Below are 18,730 nucleotides of genomic sequence, written 5' to 3'. Positions count from 1 at the left end.
AGTATGAAAGAATCCATTTACATATATTTGCATATATATTTGCATGTATATGCAACCACACTTACGTAAAAGCGGTGAGGAGTCCTGTGGCACCTTATAGACTAACTGCAGTGTAGGAGCATAAGCTTTCGTGGGCAAAGACCCACTTCGTCAGATGCATGTCTTCTAACGAAGATGACATGCATCTGACGAAGTGGGTCTTTGCCCACGAAAGCTTATGCTCCTACACTACAATTAGTCTATAAGGTGCCACAGGACTCCTCGCCGCTTTTGCAGATTCAGACTAACACGGCTACCCCTCTGATACTTCACACTTAAGTAGTGGCCCTCAGCATGTGCTGTGAGTATCACTGTGGCCTCCAGGGCTTCCACAGTCGAGTAGTCCTGTCCTAAATGGTCAGCATTCCCATGGAGTTCTAGTGCTACACTGGCATCGTTAGTTCCTAAATACAGGTCCCCATTTTATTGCATCAGCAACTGAGCTAATGAATACATGGACTGATTTCTGCTCACTGTCAATTGTCCTGGCTGGTTGGTTTTGCAAAGCCTCAACAAGTCTTGTTGCAAGTCTACACTCCCCACTGCTCACAAGCGTGACTGAGTATAACAGTAGCTAAAGGGAGAGGAAAGGAATCTTGCAAGCCCTGGTCTCTGAATAGTCTTACCTTAAAAGATCACTAAAATACTTTCTAAAAGACTCTTTGCTCTTTGATCCAGGAGTATAGTTCCCATATACATTAAGGAAACAAAGTTCAGTCTCCAAGCAGAGAGGAAGTGCACCACAAGCAATGGGTTTTGTACGGGGTTTCCAGCCAGCATATGTCTTACGGTAGGACAGTGGGATGCAAATGCGCTAGGCTTAAAAATATGGAGTCTAAGCAGCTGGTTAAATATTCCCTTCCATTGATTTGACTAAATATGCTCTACTCTTCAGCTCCAGGAAAGTTAACAATAAAGATTAGTCAGTACAGTCTATGGATTTAATACCACGTTCAGTGAGAAGCAGAGTATGATATATAAATGACAGCATGCAATCTGCTTGCACTGGATATATCAGTTTGAACAAATAATGGTCCCTACCATCATCCCTGGGCATATCTCCCAAACCAATCACAGTCAATATATAAGATATAATAAACAGGATCCTGGATTAGATCTGGACTGTTACTAGGGTTTAGGGTGAAGAAAGAAGCTCTCTCAGGTCTGTGGGAGAGAGCTGGCAAGCTGAGAACTGGGATGAAGTGACCTGGTTTTATAAAGAATTGTAATTTTCCAGCAGCTGTGTATATTTTCTTTAGTTGGAACAGAAAATTACTCTGACAGACTTAACGACTGGCTCTATCAGTCTAAGAGGCCTAACAAAGAGGAGGTTGCAGATTTCAGCTTCTCTGTATTATCAGTATCCTTTCCGCAGACAGAAACTGCCGTCAAAACATAAACATTCTTCTCTCCTCTGATTTCAGGACAGATTGATAGAAACACACTTACCAGGCTGGAGTATGCCTGGCTTCCAATTGCTTTAACAAGGGTCCTTTTAAATCAAACCCCTGCAGCCCTGCTCTCACCATAGATTCCTGCCACAATGTATGCTACTAAAACCATGGCATTAAGATTTGAGAGAGATACATTAAGGGAATGATCCTATACACACTAAAGCTAACAGGAGCCTTTTCATTACCGCAATGAGCTTTGAAATTGGACATTATGAGCTTCATTAATCTGGATTACAACACATGAGTAGTCACACTGCTCTAACTCCACTCCCAAAGGCATATCCTATCATACAATAGGCTTAATGTAAAACCTGAGGTAGAGTCTATCGTATTCAAAAGCCTTGGTGCCTTCTGGAATCTGGAGAGAATGTCCTCAAGACATTCTTTCCAGTTTATTTTAGATTCTGGATGGGGTAGTAAACACACATGACCTTAGATTCTATAATATCTGGAAGGGATGTTAGAATGTAGCCGAATAACCATTTAATCGATAAGCTGATGCTTATCAGTCAATGTTTTTGATTACACTCAGCTGGCTTCTAGGGAGGCAGCTTCGCTGCACCTAGGCAGTGAAGTCACCTTCCCAGGAGCCAGGTGGGCAAGGGCTGGTGGCCCCGCTCCGGGAGAGGCTTCACTGCAGGCTCTGCAGTAAAATCTAAGCTAAACATCAGTGTGTTTGACTTATTCTTTCAAAGCCAAGGTATCAGCTAAGTTTTATACTGCAGAGTCTGCAATATACAAAGTGGTCAGCTAAGCTTTATACCCCTGACCTGCCCCAGCAGGTTCCAGCTGGGGCTGGGATAGAGCTGGGGGAAGGCCACCTTTGCTCCTCCCCTGGCCACGACTTGGAGGCTAGGCTAGGCTGGAGCCAAGATTAGGGCAGTTCTCTCCTCTCCTGGCTGTGTCAGGTTCCCGGCAAGGTTCCCTCTAATTTTCCATCCATGTGCAGAATACATTTTATGTGCACTGAGGCATGTGCGGATGTGAACCGCCAGTAGAAACACATGCTGCCAGCTGTGGGTGCTCTGCTAATTAGCTGGGCAGCTTGAGAATGTCTCCTGGGTGTTCGCCCCAGTGCTCAGCTTACAGGAAACACTGGTCTGCTGGTGGGTTCCTTGAGCAACTGCATGGCACTAAATAGGCAGCTGCATGGCCATGCAGCTTACAGGGAACTTAGAGCTTCTCCTAAGGAGTGGGAGACCTAACTGCTGAGTTATGGGATATTTTGAATGATGGGGGGGCTCCCTCCATCTCTCCAGATGAAGCTGTTCCACTTGGATAAATAATTAAATAGTCATTGGAGCTGGGTGTCCCAGATAGCTGTCTTAACCAGCAAGCTATAGAGTCCCTCTCACATAGTCTCTGGACAAATCTTTCTTCTGTTACTTATCCACAGGGAAACACAGCATTACATCAGCCTATCCCGATGGTTAGAGCACGTCTCTGAGGCTAGGTCTACACTACAGTTTTTGTACAAAAACCCATGGAGAATCCACACCTCAAAGCATTTTTGTGCAAGTAAAATGAAAGAACAGAGTTTTTCCTTCAACGAGGAATAACTCTTTGCACAAGAGCTCTTGCACGGACATAACCTCACTGTTTTGACATAAGGAATAGAAATCACCCCTTTCCAGAGTCTCTCTTTCTTCAGTATATTTCATCCAGTTGTTAAACATCATTATAAATGTACTTGAACAAAGAAACTACTGTAATTATGTAGCGTCCTCTGAACAGTCAGAAGAGAAAGAAAACAAAACAACCAAATCCAAACATGCACACACACCACAAAAGAATGATACCTAAGTACAATATTTGTCAGACAAGTGCATTTTCCCACATCCCTCAATTCTGTAAACTTTATAATCCTTTATAGCTAATCTCTTGCTACACTCTGCTATCAGCGGTGTGCACAAGAGCAAATAAAACAAAGTGTTCCACTAGTTAAATCTACTATGAAAATATCAATTAGATATGACAATGCAGGTTTAACAGCAGGCGGTAAATAACTTTACAGCATTGGCTATAACTGAAAACCAAGATTAGACAGCCAGAACAGTAAAGTAAAAAATACATTTAAATAAACTTTTAAAATGTGGGGGTTGAGGGTCAGAAACGTTTGTGAGAGTAATGTAAGTTTGTTGCATCTTGGACAACATAATTTTGAAGCTTCATTGGAGACTTTCAATAATAATGGAGACTATGTGAGTTAGCTAACGCTCAGTCATTTGTTCTGGCCCCTGATCCTACAACATGAGTTTTTCAGTAGATCAATGGAATTCTTATTCATCCACTCACGTGGGTTACAAATTAATCTCAGAGGCAACCCGAGACATTTCATTCCCGGCAATACATTACACCTCTGAAGCAGCTTCTATCAAGCATCTGAAAGCACTTTACAACCATTCATTTAGCCTTACAATGTGCTGTGAGGTCATGAGCTAGTATTATCCCTATTTTAGAGATGGGGAAACTGAGTCACAGAGAGAGGGCAATCCCTAAGATCACACAGCAAATCAGTAGCAGACATGAGAAGACAACTGAGGTGTCATCGCTGCGTAACTAACCTATGAAATGGAAAATATCGCCATCTGCCTGACATTTCAATATCAAGACTTTGCAAGATAAGAAGCTTTCAGTACTTCTTTTGAAACGTTTTACGTGTGTTTTCAAAATTCTTCTTCCCCAAACGTACCAACTTACTTCTGAGGAACTTGCATTCAGTTGCTCAAACACTGCAATGGGATTGCCAGACAGGCTCAGCTATAACCAAGGTTTCCTGGTGCTGGATTTTCTATGAGCTGAGTTCATCTTGTGCACCATTGCAGGAAATTGGGGGGGGGAGGGGACAAGCAAACGGCACTTCCTGAAGCTGCCCTACCTAGCTCCGTTCTTATTGCTCCAGGCAGGGGCGGATGAGAGTGCCGCGGGGCCCAGGGCAACGCCGCCGGGCCCCGGGCAGCAAAATTTCGCAGGGCTCCCCCCTTTGATACAGCGCATGCGCTGTGGTGCCAAGGTGCATGCGCAGGGCCTCGGGAAGCGCAGGGCCCGGGGCAGCCGCCCCGCTCGCCCTGCCCTAAATCCGCCGCTGGCTCCAGGTAGCACCTAGGCAATAGCTGAGCCTTGGAATTCTGCAGCCATGTCTCCTCCAGCCCGCAGAACATCTCCAGAGGCAGTGGCTTCTGGATGGGGGGCAATTGCAAAACCAGCTCAGTGCCTACCAGAGAGGCTACTTATGCGGAGATGCTGAGGTGGTTCCCCAGAGTTCTTGCTGCCTGACTGCCAGGACACAGCCAACACAATTCATCAGTGTTCTAGCAGCCTCCAGGCCCCTTTGGTCTCCATCCAAAACAAAGCATTTTTAACACAGAGTGTAATCAGTGCTTGTGAGATCCCTTGGGCATGGCCACTGTGTTTAAACCTGGAGGCTGTTTTACAAAAAGTTTCAAAAAAAAGTATTCATATGATTCCAGCACCAGATTGTGTCTTCGCTATTTATCATGTACCTGGATTCCTTTTGCCGTGCAAATAAATGCATACTATCAGCTTCAGGCCTAGCCCGGCAGGCATGAGATGACCCCTAGTGATAAAAACCTGCAAGCAGCGCTCAGACTAGGCAACAGAAGAGATTACATGCCCCTAAAATCAGCCTTGTCCTTGAGACAAAACATGGCTTTGATTGTTTCCAAAGTGTTTCCTGCTTCTTGATCTGTTTTCCTGTGGGCAGCCCTAGCACAGCAAATGGATTCTGGAAGCAGACACACAAGAGGCAAACAGGGAGGAGGGTTACTCCTCAGCGAGGTATGTGGATAAGCTAAGTCTACAGAAAACAGTTACCTTTTCCCTTTTTGTTTTTCTCCCTTTTGCGACTCTTCCCACTCTGTCCTTCTGTAGCTGTCTCTGTAATTACCCCATTACTCTGTCCTTCCTAGGGTAGTAGCTCAGGGGCCCTCAAACCTCTTCACTTTAGGACCTCACAGAACCATCACAAAATAAGAAGGAATCTCTTAGGCCCTTCATCAGCTGACTCTTCACTCTGCCCAGAATCATAGCAAATAAGACATTGGAGGACAGAGAATAACTGCAGCACCATGTTCTGTTCTTCAGTGTCTGCACAAAACATAGGGATATATATTCATAGTGAATGATGTGTTTTAAATAGACAGACAAGTTGGATCCATCCAAAAATACTCATGCACACACTACACTGGTGTCTGATTGACCTGCTTTTGGTGAGTAACTGTCTGGATTAACCCTCTGAGGCTTTGAACCTTTGGTTCAAGGGAATCTAGATTGTTCAAATTTTATAACCTCCAGTCTTCCACTTCAAAATACTAAGGTAACACACACTGGGGTTATATTCTAGCTGAAAGGTCTGAAAGAGTATGGATGAGAAATTCTAAAAACAGGACCCAACATATCTTTCAATGGGATTCAGACAGGTGTCAGGAAAGCGGCTTCCTATGTTGTCATGTGGCTTGGATGTCTCATACAAGCAGGACCGCACTATGCGGCTGAGAGAGATTTAATTCTATCCAGCTTCTGGAGCCACTTTCTTCTGTAATTTGTCTGCTCAAGAAGGGGAAATAGTTCTTTGATTGCTCGGTGTTGGTGCTGCACTGGAAAGGCAAGGAAAGCAAACAGAAACCACAGATATTTCCTTATCTTGCTAGTCAATTATTAATTAGAGTTTCATTTTCAGCCATGAATTTGACCAGCAATCATAACTTCTGCACTATTCATTGCTTTGCTATATGTTCAGAACAGAAAACTTCCATGAACCTGGGAATGCATCAGGAGACGTCAGAAAGGGCAGCTAGAAGGGACACTCAACAGGAGCCAATACACAGTGGTCCTATTTGTTTCCCATGTAAATGTAATTTACTCCCGTAATGTGGTGTACGGATCCTTTGTCACGCTAGAGAGAGGAGGGCCCTGAAGATTGCTACCCTTGTCCCACACTATTCCTAGGAGGCTGCCCCAAGCCAGCCAACAGCTTTGGGTTTCAGGAATTTGTTCAGAGGTAGAGTTAAAGGCACCTTAAATGCAACCAAAGGTGAAAATAAGCTAGTGCACCTTAGTGTGGCGCCCAGGTCAGAGACTGGCCAGCTTAGGGCTAGGCTTTGGATGCTGCTATCAGTTTGGGTTGTGTGGCCACAGCATACACAGGCTCCACTGCCCCAGGGATCTGGCAGCCAAGCAGAACAGTGGCCATATTCCCCACCCTGAGCTCCCTGCCTCCTACTCCCAATCCTGAGCCCCCCCACCTTCATGCCTGATCCTTCTACCCCCATCCCCGAGCCCCCACACCTGCCAACCCCTTATAAGTTACTTTCACCCCTGAATGCAACTGAAAGTATTTCATCTCAGCTCCTTAAAAGAAGAGGGGGCTACTCACTGGGATGAGGGGTGGAGAGGAAAATCAAGGGATTGTACGTATGTCAGGAGAGCATGATCTGGGGAAACAAAAGAAAACAAACCATAGGGGATAAATTTTATAAGTTTACTGTTTGTAAAACAGTATGGAAGCAATGCAGTTAGAAGCTTCATTAAATCAGAACCCCTGCAGTGAAAGCCTAAATTTTCCGCAGCCAGTGCACATATTCGCTCAAAAAAATATACAAAAGAAAAACAATTCCAGCCCAGTACTATATTACACAATATAAGCTCCTTCTCGAACAGCATGAAAGCATCACACTTTTAGGTAGGGGCCATTCATAAAATAACCCAAAATAGAAAGTCCAATAGCTCTATCACTCACTAACATTAATGGAACACTGGAAAGGCTTTTTAAACACCCTTTAAATGTTCACCCCTTTTGTGCCTAGATTTAATTTTTATAAGGGGCTCCCCGGAGCAATCCTGGTCTTGTTTATATTTGACTTCACCACATTTTCTGCACGGGTGATGATGAAGTCACCACAGTAAAGATGGAGAACAGTTTACAGTTTAGTGAACAGAAAAAGCAGGCAGAAAACATGGGTCATTTTGACATGTAAATCGTGCTGACCTCTAAAACTGCCTGTCTGCTGAGTGTAAGGGGCTGACTACAGCCCTGGACTTGTTAATTCCACCTGTGTTTGAGATTTTTCTGGAAGCAGCAATCCAGGCTCTTTTACAAAAATAAAATAAGTTGCCAACAACCATAAATCTGTCTTCACACAGCCACAATTTATTACCCGTTGTTTACAAGAGAGATGACTGACTTGTCAAAGCTTTGCAGAAACGGATCCAGATCCTCAAGCTTGTTTAACTGTCTAGCTCCCACTGAAATCAATGAGAGTTAAGTGCCTGCACATAACTTTGAGGGTCTGGGTCAAAGACCTTTTCTGCTCCTGGTCCTACACAACTAAAAAAGGAATAACACATCTAACAATTAAAGCTGGAAAACAAAAAGAGGGGGAGCTCATCACTTTATAGAGGCCCGTACAGAGAGAGAGAGAGAGAGAGTATGTATGTGTAAGGTGCGAATGCTCTCCCCCAAGTAAGTGCCCATGTGTGCGTGTGTGTATGAGAGAGAGGGTGTATGTGTGTGTATAAGGTGCGAATGCTCTCCCCCAAGTGAGAGTGAGAGTGTGTGTGTGTGTGTGCATGTGTGTGTGAGAGAGAGAGAGAGAGAGAGAGAGAGAGAGAGGTATGAATGCTCCCCCACAAGGTCCCCCAAGTAAGTGTGTTCTGTCCAGCCGGGGAAAGGCAGGAGAGGCACACACTGCCCGAGTGCCCTCCCCCATGTTTCGGCCAGCCAAGGGAAGACTGGGGGTGATTCTGCCCCCCTTCAAAAGCAAGGCTTGGGCTGGAGCTAGGCCTTGCTCTGAGGAGAGGAAATTAACCCCTGCCTTCCCCCGGCCGACCAGAGAATGGGGGAGGGAGCTCGGGTAGTGCGCTGCTCCTGCCTTCCCCCAGCCAGTGGTTTGTACAGAGCTCTCTCTATAGGACTGTGCTACTTAGGGAGAACGTAGGGTTACTGAGCATGCTCAGGAGCTCTGCAGAAGCCCCTGTCCTTCCTATGTAGACGTTTCTGCTGGCTACATTTTATAGGGTGTTAAAAAGGGAGAAAAAGAGCTAAACAGAGGAGGGGGGTGAAAATTAACTGGGCGGGAGGGGGGAAGCAGCTTCAGGCAGGGTTAGAATTGGTGCTGAAGGCAAAATCAGGGCTGGTGGGGGGAACAGCAGCTGGTAAGCGCCGTTGCTGGAGCGACACGCAGGGCAAAGTCTCAGCACAGGCAGGACAGAAGGTAACTGCTATCAGCAGCATGGTCCTACAGGCAGCAGTTCTATATATATATAAAAAAAAAACCTGTATGTAACTATTACCTGTAGGATTGTGCTGCTTTGGTAGCAATATCTTATAAGAGCATTTCCTTATGATCATACAAATCAGTAACTGCTACTGGTAGCACAGTCCTACAGGGAGCAGCTCTGTACTAACCACTGGCAGGAGCACACCTACATGGGGGATCATGGGGGAGGGGGTGCATTCGCACCCTTGTGGTCCACATTTACAAAAAAGAGCACCCCGCATAGAAATTCCTGGCTGTTATAGTGTCAAAAGCTTTCTTCTGGAGGCTTCTCAGGAGTATGCACTGGCAGAGTCTAATACACAATCAGGGAAGGATGGATAGTCTGGCACCATTTTGGATCTTCAAGAGCTAGGTTCAATTCTCTATCCTACTATGAGCTTCTAAGTGCCCTTCAGCATGTCACTTATGGCCGGGTATTGCAGTGCTTTTCTTCCTGCACCAGGGATCACAGAATACATAGAATAGTAGAACTGGAAGGGACTTTGAGAGATCATCAAGTCCTGTCCTCTGCCTTCACATCAGGACCAAGTACCATCTACACGCATCCCTGACAGATCTTTATCTAACCTACTCTTAAATATCTCCAGTGATGGAGATTCCACAACCTCCCTAGGCAATTTATTCCAGTGTTTAACCACCCTGACAGGTGGGAAGCTTTTCCCAATGTCCAACCTAAACCTCCCTTGCTGTAATTTAAGCCCATTGCTTCTTGTTCTATCATCAGAGGCCACGGAGAACAATTTTTCTCCCTCCTCATTGTAACCCTCTTTTAGGTATTTGAAAACTGCTGTCATGTCCCTTCTAAGTCTTCTCTTTTCTAAACTAAACAAGCCCAATTCTTTCAGTCTTCCCTCAAAGCTCATGTTTTCTAGACCTTTAATCATTTTTGTTGCTCTTCTCTAGACCTTCTCCAATTTCTCCACCTCTTTCTTGGAATGTGGTGCCCAGAACTGGACACAATACTCCAGCTGAGGCCTAATCAGCACAGAGTAGAGCGGAAGGGTAACTTCTCGTGTCTTGATGAAGAACAACTGCTCTGAATGGAGCAAACAGGGAGCACTGGATGCAGATTCCAATTTGTTCAGTGCATGATCTAAGCTGGAAGGCTCTGAGAGTGGACGAAGTGCTGCCTCCATTAAAAGGAAATGGAGTCTGGCTGCTCTGCCCTTTTGGGGACAGAGCTTTAAACCCCTACCAATGTGGCATCTGTCATGAACACATGATCCCCCCAAGCACTTAAGACAGGAGAGGTGAGGATCTCTCATAGGCACAGACCCTGGTACTGGCACCCAGGTGGGACCTGGTGAAACAAACACCTTAAAATCTAAAACCTTACTTACTAAATATGACTTTTATAAGCTCTAGGCAAAAATGGGAACTAGATAGAAGAGGTAGGCGGAAAAGACTTGCAAACACACGGGCTCCAACAACCATCACGGGGGGTAAGGAGGAACTGAGGGAGCTCAGGGGCAGCTTCACCCCTTATGCCTCTGCATAGGAGCACCAGGGAGCCGAGAGTGCTCCTGCCACCCTGATAGATACTGCTTGGAGGGAAAAACAGCCAACAACTGGGCACAGGATGTGCACACGCCTATAGTGGAATAGAAATGGGCAATCACTCGGGCTAAGTCTACACTACAAAGAAAAGTCGGGAAAAGTATCTTTTTCCACTTTTCTTCCAAAAGAGGCTTTTCTGACATTTGGCCCATCTACACAGGGCCAAATGTCGGAAAAAAAAGCCTCCTTCAGAATACCCCTTCTTCTTCATAGAATGAGGTTTACAGGGATTCAGAAAAGCAGATGCATTTTTTCAGTAATTTTTTTCAGAAAAGCAGTCGCGTTCTTTCGACGCAGCAGAGTGTTTCCGGGATACCTTCTGTATCCCAGAAAAGCTGTATAGTCTAGACATACCCTCAGAGAGGGTATGAGGCATTATGAGTGTAAATCCCCTTGTAGAAGCTCTGGGAAGAACAATTGTGCAAACAGTGCTACAGCTGGCCCTCCTGATGCAGAACTGTGTAATCTGCATCTGTGTACCAGGGGGTGAATAAAGCCAACTGGAAGTCTTGCCACTAAAATATAAAGGCAGCATTTGCAAATTACAGAATGATTCTAATATATACACCAAAAAAGAAATGCCTGAAATTAAAAAAAAAAAAACCCATTGTCTATTAAAAAAAAAAAAAAAGAAGAAGTTCTGAGGCACTTCTCTAATATTTTTCATCCAAAGATGGAAAGGTGTTTCAAGAGTGTTAATAAGCAAAACTATCATCTGTGTTAGCTCCAGTTGGTCTGAGTTATATAGTATCACTTCATTCAGTCCAGAAATACAGCCATCTCTGGCCTTATCTACGCCATCACAGGCTGTCGATCTATGCCACTTCACCAAAACGAGAAGAATAAGCGATGTCCACGGGACGGCATCAGCTGTTGACTTACTGCAGTGAAAATACTGTGATAAGCAGACCTACGTTATTCATGTAGTTGAAGTACCAGAGTTGACTGGAGACCACATAGTGGTCAATTTATGGCTTCTTACACCATAAATCAACACCTGCTGGATCAATTGCTGCCTGTAGTGAAGACATGTCCACTAATACAGAATGCAATGGCGGTAGTAAAGGGCAGGAAAAAGCGAAGAATCACTTCCTAAGATGCTGAATTAACCATTGCCCTGCCCTTACACACGTCACAGCTGTCTGTCTTGCAGGTTATCCTAAAAAGACAGTACTTCTAACTGTGCAGCACCTGCTAACACTGTGCAGAAGCATTGGTTTTAGCACAAATCCAGAGGGAAGAATACTCCCTTCTGAATCATTAGCATTGTTTCCTGCTTCAGCTTGTCACTCTTGGGAGATGAACCCACCTCTGTCAATCATGCTCAGAATTGTCAACCCCAAGGGTTCAAAAATCATGGGTCAGGCCCTAAGAACCAAGAGAAAATATAAGATTTTGTAAGAATAATATTTTAGGTTCTTTTCTCTGAGCCCTTAGGGTATGTCTACACTACAAAGTTAATTCGAACTAACAGACGTTAGTTCGAATTAACTTTAATAGGCGCTACACATACAAACCGCTAGTTCAAACTTAATTTCAACTAGTGGAGCACTTAATTCGAACTAGGTAAACCTCATTCTATGAGGACTAACACCTAGTTCGAATTAACTAGTTCGAATTAAGGGCTGTGTAGCCACTTAATTCGAACTAGTGGGAGGCCAACCCTCCCCATCTTTCCCTGGTGGCCCCCAGGCTGGATGCGGTTCACCAGGGTCTATTACCGGAAGTGCACCTCTTTAGAATGTATTCTGCACTCCTACTGTGTTACTTTGAATGACACTAATCTTCAGTGGTGGAATGAACATAGAATGATAGTGATGCAGAAGAGGAGAGCTTGCCCACTGGGATGCAGTACAGGTTGGACCTCTCCGGTCCGGCACCCCCGAGACCTGAATGGTCCCAAATGAGAGAATTTGCTGGACTGGGGTAGGTCCCTTGCTACCAGCCCCCTAGCCTGTCTCCCCTCCCTGATGCCAGCCCTAGCCACCCCCCTTGCCGGGCTGCTGCAGCCCCAGCAGCCCAGACTGCCGCGTCCTGGCTCTGCCATCAGAGCTGCTGCGGATGCTGCATCCCTGGTCCAAACCCCACAACCGAGGCTGCTGCACCCCCAGCCCTGCTACTGGGGATGTTGTGGCCTTGACTGTGCTACTGGGGCTTTGGCTCCAGTCCCAGCCCCAGTGCCACTGGGCTGCAAGCTGCCAGCCCTCGTGCCACTGAGGCTCCAAGCCAGGACTTCCTGGTCCACAAACACAGGAAGCGGGAGTGCTGGTTTTTGGAGGTCCAACCTGTATAGTTCTTTATCCTTCAGCTTCATATAGAACAAACTGGGGCTGCTACCCAGCCCGGTGAAGAAGATTTAAATCAAGCATAAAGTGAAAAACACAACTATTCAATGAGCAGATAAAAGAGAATTAACAGGCACATTAACGGGAGAGATTGGATTCTCTTTTTCATTCATTTATTTTTACAATTAGTACTCTATTCAAGATTTTTTCATTCACCCATAACACTCAAAAACTTATACTGTGTAGCCTGCATTAATGTATGCTCAAGAAAGCAGAATAATTAAAAAAAACAGTAAAATGCTGAACAAAAATATCAAACACTACCTGTAAAATCCTTAAATCACCCATCAGAGATATTACCTTACAATGTTATTTTCATTGCTTGGCACCGCCAGGGCTACAGATGGTTGCTACGAGTCTTCACTTCAAAAACTAGGTCAGTGGACGCACAAACAGAGTAAAAATTAAAAAAAAAAAATCCTGTTTTTCTCTCTCTCTTTCCCAAGATTGTCCAAATATCAGCAGCCTGACAGGCACAGAATCACACTGCTGGAAAACAACTCCTAACGATAGTCATCACAGATATGGTTACACTGACGAGTAAGTCAACCTAGTTACTAAGGCAGAAGATTGAAATACTGATCTCACAGGCATACTTATTCATTTCTCATTTGAATCCTTCCAACTCAAGTTAATCCCTGATCACTGCATTAGAGCCAGAGCATGTTATAACTATTCAGCATTTTCTACCCCTTAGTTAATGTTTTTACAGGACTTCGTGTAGATGTAGGGCAATATTAAATGCCTATTTAACAAGCCTTGCAAATGCATCATGGGCTAAATCCCAAGATTCTCATTAGGTTTTTGAATATTCTTCACTCAGGCAAAGCTGCAAGGAGCGTTTGTCTCTATTAAAATATAACAAACACAAAAAGCCTTCTCCCTTGCTTTGTCTGCAATGATGACCAAAACAACAACAAAAAAAGAACAGTGTTCTTACAATGGTGACTAAATGCCCCACTTGTGGTAGGAACTCGATTTGCTAGCCACTGCACAACTATATGGGGTGTGTCTATACTCACATTAGCTCTCACAGAGCTAGTGTACTAAAAACAGTAGTAGTAGTAGTTGGGGTAGAACTGGCAGTAGCTATTGGTAGCATAGACTAGCTGCCCTGAAGACACTGTTGGGTACAGGCAGGTTAGTGCTCAGCATGTCACTGCTTGTTGCTGTCCAAGCTACACTACTGTTGGAGTGCCCTAGCTCACCTCTAGCTCACCAAGAGTAATCAGCCACAGAGGCACATCAAGTCCAGGGATGGGCAATAAGCAACCTGCTGTGGTTTGCCTGGGTTAGCCCCCGAAGGGCCGCTGGACGTTTTACTTACCTCTGCATCGCAGGTACAGCCACTTGCAGCTCTCGTTGGTTGCGGTTCACTTCTCCCAGCCAAAGGGAGCTGCGGGAAGTGGTGTCCCAGTCCGCACTGCTTCCTGAAGCTCCCATTGGCCAGAACAGCAATCTGTGGCTAACCCTGGTGAACCGCATCCAGCCTGGGGGCCGCTTACTGCCCACCCCTTCCCTAGGCACTTTAAAATCTAAATGGACAAAACAAAGAGTGAGAAGGTACAGAGAGGGGACGCGACATGGTCACACAACCGCTCAGAAGAGAATCCAAGTCTTTTGACTTCCAGGAGACAGTGCTGCCATCCTTTCCGCCTCCCGGTGAATATTATCCATGCATGTAACGGAGAATGGAGGTAGGTGGATTCACAGATACACAGAAGGTGAAAAGAAGGGTCTTGTCACCTGTAAGGTCACCGAGAACTCTGCAGAGTTGCCAGCTCTGCTCCTTTGCACAATGAAGCTCTTGCCAATATGAGTAAAGTGAAACACAGAGCTTTCGTAGGGTTGAGTCAGACAGTGGAACGAACTGCCCCAGAACGAATGACCCTTACAAACCTCCCCACCTTCCCCACCAAGGTCCAGGTGCATTTGTTCAAGCCGCCTTCTCGACCATAATCAGATAGCAAAATGATGTTTAATAAAACCTTGTAAAACTCTTCCCTGCATACATTCTTCTCCCACTGGGGAGAGGATGAAAGCTAAGCCAGAAGAGACAGATGTCAGGATATGTCTATTAGGGCTGGAAGGTGCGTAAGGAGCTATAACTGCACTAGTTCTGATTGAGCTCGCACCCCAAAACCAAACGTGTATAGACAGCAGTATGAGGGGTGGGAGGCTTGAGACCCTAAGTACCATCCTGGCCAAGACCTGTTCTGGGTGGCTAGATCATGACACTGCTCATGGTAGCTACACTTCTGTTTTTAGCTTGATCAGAGCTAATGAGAGTATGTCTCCTTCAATTGGAATTTACACCTGCCAGCTACAGGGCAGATACACCCTCCCATACTAAATGCGCTGCAATCCATTTGTCTCTCTTCCCCATATCATAATAAAGTGAAACATGCAAACCAAGAGAAGGATGCTTTATTTCCCCCAGGAGACAAGGACCCAGCTGCAGAGGTGCAATAACAACTAATGCCTGCTTTTGTCATGAAGTATGCACTCCTTTCTTTGAATGCAAAAATAAATAAATAAATAAATAAATAAATAAATAAATAAAGAGGGCTTCTGTTCCCGTGTTGATATAGTTACACAGCCAGGACAGAGCCCAGCTCTCTGTTTTCTCTCACAACACTCAGGCACAATGGTGTGCTTATTACAGGCAGCCTAAATAAATAATACTGCCATCAGATGTAAGAAAGGGAGGGAGCATTACAATATTACGTTCGAAAACCAGAACTTGGTACCTTTTCCTACTGAACAAACAAGGCTTAGCCCAGTATGCTTTGGAAACATACCAACTCAGAAAATGGTCTGATCTAGTAGTCCTTTCACAGGCAAAAATTCCACTGATTCAATAGGGTTACACCATTTATCCCATCTGAGGATCTGGCCCATTTGCTGACTGAGAGCAGATGTTTCTTACTTTACATATGTTTTATTGGTGCTTCCTTGACTACAGGGGGGAGTTTTGATTGTATAAGGACAGCAGTATCTGGCCCAATTTCTCTCTTGAATGCAGATCTGACTCATTAATCTTTTGAGGACTGTGGGCATATCTTCACTTTCTGCTAAGCATTCATTTGGCTGGCAGTCTGGAAAATACCAGTTAATCATTTAAAGTTTGGAATTTCTCTGAACTTCAGAAGACATAGGGTGGGTAGAGCAACATACAAAACCATTACATTCCCCACTTGTCATCTTTGTGACCCTGACCTATAAAATGCGGGGTTATGTGTTTAACATTTATGTTTTACTAAGAAGAATTTCTTTTCACTAACTAAAAATGTCAGTGCCAGCCAAGTACCTGGTACCTGTTCCAATAAGAGTGTTGGGAAGTTTTGTGGAAGAAACACAAGATTAAGTTCCAGGAATGTAAATAATGAGGAACAAATAACATTAACAGAAAAACAAGGGACATAAGGATTTGACTTTTGTGGACATTGTTTTTTACATTTCAGAAATGTAATATATGTTATAATTGGTTCACTATATTTTTAGTTTCACTACTTAATGTGTGAAGGAACACTACAGTTCTATAGAAGATATACAAGGAAATTAAAGTTGAAAGTCTCATTTACTTTCTCATGTAATAACAGACACAATGACTGAATATTTTACATTCAATTGACAAGACTTGCTAAACTTGCAGGTGTTATCAATTAAATAGAAAGAAACAAGAAAGATTTGACAAGAGTTAGTCCAACTACATTTCAGGCAAAATTTCCAATGAGTACTTGAAAAACTTCGTGGGACTAAAAATGCTGTCCAAATATGAAAAAATATAAATTTTTAAATGTAAAATTTGGGAAGGACATCTGTTAATAGGAACAACATAAGGTTTTACATGTGCAAATGGATACATAAATGGCACTTATCTATAGATCTTACTTCACTTACATTACACAGGGATCTAACTTCAGAGTTACAAAATAATTTGTTCAATGTCTGACAACGAGTCAGTGACCAATCTGGGAATAGACTGCATGCTTCCTGGCTCCCAATCCCATGTCCTGTCTACATAGTAATCTGGGCTAGAAGGTAACATGTTGAATACATGTTTTGTGAGAACATTTTCAGAGGTTCATTAAAAATAAGCCCCAAATCTTCCGATTCAGAGACTTAAGACCTCAGCACTCAAATCCACATTTATTAACTTAAACAGAGAGTTTTCAGAGTTGCTGAGCACGGATATTGTGAGCTGTTCTCATGAAACTTTGGCCAAAACTATGGAAATTAGCATTGATATTACATACCTGAACTTCTTTAATCATACAACTGCATTCTGCATGACATTTTGTTTAGAAATCTAGAATGATACAAAATTAACATGGCACATATTGAATGCATTAAAATCAGACTAATTGCTAGGTCAGCAACTCAGCAACACTACAGAAGCATTCTGAAAAGTTATGCCACTTATTAGGTGACTTAATATGGATTTAGGTATCTAATTATATATCCTATGTCTGTGGAAGAGCTTCCATATATCTTCTACATTCTATGCCACGAGGTCTGCCATTTGGAATATGTGAACAGATGGGAAGAGAGGAAGGGTAGAGGAGAAATAGATAAATCATGGAATCATTCTCACCCATGTAATTCTAGGCTTGGTTATGTCTCAGCATCTGTCTGCAGTGTGTGATTCCTCATCCCCTGCTGGAAAACACCACATGACAGCAACAGGAGCCAGACTGACTGAGTAGCAGATGCTACTTGTAGAAAAAATAAACATTCTCTGGTTCAAAGAGCTCATTTCATTCAAGATATTGTGAGCTGTTCTCATGAGACTTTGGCCAAAACTATGGAAATTAGCATTGATATTATATACCTGGACTTCTTTAATCATACAACTGCATACTGCATGACATTTTGTTTAGAAGTCTAGAATGATACAAAATTAACATGGCACATATTGAATGCATTAAAATCAGACTAATTGCTAGGTCCCAAAATATAGTTGTAAATGAGGGCTCATCAGTGTATTTCTAATGGGGTGCCGCAGAAGGGACTCAGTTCCTGGCCCTTTGCTTTTTAGCATTTTTTTTTCCAATGACCTGGAAGAAATATAACATATCACTGATGGATGGACAGAAAAATCGGATGAGTGGTAAATAATGAAGAGGGCCGGACATAGTTATGGAACAAGCTTGATGATTTGGTAAACTGAGCATAAGCAAATAATTTGTGTTTTACTACAGGCAAGTATAATAATATACATCTGTGTCCAGTTCTGGCATCTTCTGTTCAAGAAGAATGTGGTAAATAGGAGAGGGTTCAGAAAAGAGCCATGAGAATGATTCAAGGATTAGAAAATCTGCCTTAGAGTGATAGACTCAATGAGAGGAAGTTAAAAGGTGACTTGATTACAGTCTACAAACACATGCTTGGGGAACAAGTATTTAATAATGGTTCTTCAGTCTACCAGAAAAACATATAACAGGATCCATTGACTGGGAAGCTGAAGCTACACAAATTCAGATTGGCTATAATGCTTACATTTTTAATAGTGAAGGTAATTAACTGCTGAAACAACTTATCAAGTTCCTGGTGGATTCTCTAGCATGCGTCATTTTTAAATCAAGATTTTTTTAAATATGTTCTTGTTCAAAGGAAGCTATTTATTTTGGGAACTTCTATAGCCTATGCCATAAAGAAAATCAGACTAGATAAGCACAATGGACCCTTCTGGTCTGGAATTCTGCGAAACTGGGTTAAATTCAGAGGAATCTTGTGTGTTGTGAAAAAAGGAAATTTATATTTGTTCTTACCAAAAAATATCTGTCACTCTTCAGATTCCGAGTGACATTCTTAGCACATTTCTCAGATATGAAGAAGAGCTTTGTGTAAACTTGAAAGTGTGTCTCTCTAACCAGCAAAAGTTGGTCCAATAAAACATGTTACCTCACCCACCATATCTCTATAAATCATGCATACACACACATTTACAAGAAGAAAAGCACAAAAACTCAGGCAGTTGCCACAGTCCATGGCAGAAGGCCACCCTCAGTAGCTACATAGCAGACTACCCTGC

The 18,730-nt window shown here is 43.6% G+C and overlaps 1 protein-coding gene across 4 annotated transcripts in view; it reads right to left on the bottom strand.

Moving 5' to 3' along the window:
* Positions 1-18,730, bottom strand: part of SHROOM1 (shroom family member 1) — an 82,284-nt gene that overhangs the window by 48,061 nt on the left and 15,493 nt on the right. The window contains exon 2 of one of the 4 annotated variants that reach the window (XM_075900335.1): positions 6,889-6,946. The exons of the other annotated variants lie outside the window; for them this stretch is intronic. The gene's annotated coding sequence lies outside the window, so the exon portion shown is untranslated. The remainder of the gene's footprint in view (positions 1-6,888; positions 6,947-18,730) is intronic. 4 annotated transcript variants of the gene reach the window in all.

This window comes from Pelodiscus sinensis, chromosome 17 (genome assembly GCF_049634645.1).
Source record: "Pelodiscus sinensis isolate JC-2024 chromosome 17, ASM4963464v1, whole genome shotgun sequence".
Taxonomy (NCBI): domain Eukaryota; kingdom Metazoa; phylum Chordata; order Testudines; family Trionychidae; genus Pelodiscus; species Pelodiscus sinensis.
The sequence above is the reverse complement of the archived record's forward strand: the minus strand, read 5'-3'. Positions and strand labels throughout refer to the sequence as shown.